The following is a 3,931-nucleotide window of genomic DNA, read 5'->3' as shown; positions in this document are numbered from 1 at the left end:
GCTCTTCACAGGAAATCTGCTTATTTGCTTACAATGCCCAGAACATTGTCTGCTTTTAAAATTTTTATATAAAAGGCTTTCCTTGGTCCATCGACCCTTGAATATTTTTGTAATTTAGCTTTATTCTTTAACTTTTATAATGCTTAAACCTGGTTTTTACTTTTTCTGCAGATACTTAACTTATCTTCCCTATTCTATATTAGTTTTACTAATGAAAAACAGGAAACTTTGCAAATGAAGAAACATTCTCCCCAAGGGTCATTCATTCTCAGAGAAGTTCTGTGCCACCCTCCTGGTGATTGCAGCTATGAGAGCACTCCCAGTGAACTGAAAAAGTTCCCATTCTGTTTCTAGACAATCATCTCTGGATTACCATGGCTCCTGCAAAGTCAATATAGCTATGTGTTGAAATCTCTTCACCAGAAAGCAAAAGTCCAACCCCAACGTTCACCTAGAGAGTTACTGAAACTCTGTTATCTCCTCTTTAAACAAAATACTTTTTTGTATGGAATAGCAGCAATTAATAGTTACAGTTTTCAAACACATAACTATCTGACATTAGCTAGGACCACTAATCAGCTCATATTCTGTATCACAAAGTATATAGGTAGAAAGTTCTATTCAGGAAGATTCCTCAGTACTCTGTCACCATGCAGCCTTTATCCTCTTTTAAAGGGAAGAAGAATAGGGAAGTCTTAAGTAAACTATTTGACTCCTGGTTCTGTAAGAAGTCTTAAATAAACCACTTCTTTTCCCATAATAAAATGCCCCAAAAGAGTTTTCTTTCTGCATAAATAGTTCTCCCAATTCCCTTTCCTCTTTTCATCATTGCCAGAAAGTGACTGGACTAGGGCTAGAATTTTCCCATCTAGGCCTTTGAAACTGCAGGAGTGTCTAGAATCACTCTTATCACTCACTCTTATCCTAAAGGTCTCTAACATGCCTTGTGCTGAGGCCAGCCCAGATTGTGAAAACCGCATAAGAACTGGGAAGCCTTGACACACTAAACATGCAAATATACTACCCCTTATTGACACATTGGAGCAACGTAGACCAGGTTTCCAAGTCAAGCTTATCTTTCAACAAGTACTTATTAAGTAGGACAACAAATGGATAAATCCACACCCTGTTTGATATATCCTAGCTCTGTCACTTCCTATTGGGATATCCTTGAGCAAGTCACTTGAGCCTGGTGTTCTCATCTACCACAAAGAGGAAATAGTATTTATTCCACAGAATTCTTACATGAAGAAATTAGAAATTGTATCTAAAGCATTTAACAGAGTTCCTGGATTATTAGCAAGCTCTCAACAAATACTTATTGTGATTATACTTTTCTATGATCTTCAAAGGATAGAGCAAAACAGTCATTGGTCATTAATTCTTTACAGCAATGCCAAAGGATAGGAAAGTAAATTTAAAAATCTCAACCCAAATGTTCTCTGATTTCCCTATCATCTGCTAACAAATATCCAGACTTTTATTTCCAATTCAACACATACAGTTTCATACATATGTTAGAAATATAGTTTCTTACATATGTTAGAAATATAGTTTCTTACATGCATTAGGCATGGGGGTTAACACTGAGAAGAATAAAGAGTGAATCTGTGATTCAAAGATTTGTTATCTGGGCTTCTTTGTGTGGGGGTGTGTTGCTCTACTCATTTATGGAGAGAAGATGTATTATTTATAGTCCAGTCAGTTTCACAGCAGTAAATCTGTATATTATAAATATCCTGCTCTTTCATGCTACTTTACACAAGTGATGGATAGCTAACACTTCCACAGCTCAGCTTCTCCATCTAGCGGCCTGAGTAAAACAGACACTGGAAAGCAATTCCTAACCTTCCCCTAAATTACAATGGGCAGGTTGATTTCCAGAACTCACCCTACCATGGCTCTCTGGACTGAAAGACTCCTTTAGACAATATTGGAACTAATTAAGCCACCCATGGAGCAGCATCCAGGCTGTGTCTGCTCAGGCTGCCCCAACCAGGGTCTGGGATCTGTTCATTCATACTGGTGAGAAGTCGACAATAGCCCTACTCACTGGCTAAGCACCCTGTCCATGTTGTCTCTCTTTCACAATGCTAAGATGTTCTGGTCTCCTGTTGCTAGCCTCTAGGTAGTGCAAAAGGTGCTGAGGCCACTGAGGAGGTGGCACTTTTAGGTTAGATTGATTGTTTTTCTTTTTTTCTGAAGGCAATAGGGAAGAGAGAGGTTAGTTATAATGGTATATGAAGATTCCTTCAGACTCTCACATGTACATACCTCTTTTTTTCACACACAAAATGGCAGACCACTGGTTGTCATCCCAGATTCTCTATACACAAGGAAGAAGCATTCGATAATTTGGAACACATACTCTATTTTTTATTGTTATTATCCAGCCTGGGTAAGGGAATGGTTTTGAAAGAGGAGAATAGGAGAAACAGACTAGGGTACCCCTAGGTTTCTTAGATCTACATGCAGTAGAAACTTCTAATTTTTAATATAAGCTTTGTTAAGAATATTCTTTTTTACTTCAATGCTTCATTTAATTTATTGATGGGAGGATTTTCCTGATTTTCAAATATTTACAAAATAAGAAAATTCACCACCGTAACATCTTTCCTAGAGTCAATTACCTGAGGGATTCATGAAAAAAAAAGATTAATGGGGCTACTATTGGGGAAACAGAATTAAAAGCAAAATCTCCTGCTATTTCAGAAAACCTGTCCACAAAAATAGAAGAGAAAGAAAACACTCTTATTGCTGAATAAATATTCAACCAGAATGTAATGTGCACCACAGGCAATCCCCTAAAAAGATTACAAAAACAGAAGGAAATATTCCCCTTTTATATACCAAGAAGATATCCTACATTGCACACATTTTCTCAAGACAATGACTAGTATTCAAATAAGAGGACTTGACAGCACCGTTTGTCACATCGAGTTTATCTGAAATTATTTTTGTAATATATTTGCTAATTGCCCTTAAAAATGAATTTTCCCTTTCTTTTTGATTGGAGGGAGATTTGCAATTTGGAGTCAGGTGTCAACTGAAGTTAGGCTCTAGAGAATTGTATTCTGGAATACTTGAGCATGGAGACTGCACATGGATGTTAGGGTGTGTGCTCTGAGATAAACGAAAGCTACAGTGAGAGAACATAACCAATCCCAAAGATAATTTCAAAGAACAATGACAGCAAAGATTAGGTGGGAGTAGTATTTGACAGTGCTTATTTGATATTGTCTGTTAAAGCAGCAAACTAGATTGTACAAGTCATTAAAGTTGTGACCTTCTTGTACATGAATTTTCTAGCCAGTTTCCTTTCCTTTGCAAGAGGTAACAAAATATGAAACCCTAGAACGTGCGAGAAGTTCAGCCATTAGGTAGGTATAAGCGGGCTCTCTGTCCAGGGCTGCTTTCTGTCCTGCAGGGGCTAGTGAGTCTTGGGTATTTTTATTTTATTCTCACATTTGTGTTTTTTTAGAAAAGTGAATGCTCAATAATGGCTTATCTTTTATAATAAAATCTTCTGTTTTTAATAAGCTGCTCCTGGAAATCCCTCACAGAGCCAAAAGGAAGTTTGGAAAGCAGCTATATGGAGAAGAATGATGTGGGGTGAATCTGGGGTTGCACAACTAGTACCCTAGTTTCTGGGAAATTGTTTCTTCAAAGCCCACTCTCCATGCTTCTCCTGCCTGTTTTAGATAGGACCTTTACATTACTCAAGGACAAGCAATAAAATATTTTGCACTTTGTTTTATTTCTTTCAAGGAACTTCATAAGAGCAGTCCTGTATCTGCTTTTCTTGCCATTGAACCCACAGTGCCCAGCACATAGTAGGCACTCGACACATACTTCTTAAAGGAATGAACAAACAGTTGAGTGACCAAACTGGAAACAACCATCAAATACAAGGATAATACAAAAACCGATT

The sequence above is a fragment of the Theropithecus gelada genome, chromosome 2 (genome assembly GCF_003255815.1).
Source record: "Theropithecus gelada isolate Dixy chromosome 2, Tgel_1.0, whole genome shotgun sequence".
NCBI classification, from domain to species: Eukaryota; Metazoa; Chordata; class Mammalia; order Primates; family Cercopithecidae; genus Theropithecus; species Theropithecus gelada.
This window is presented reverse-complemented; position numbering follows the sequence as displayed.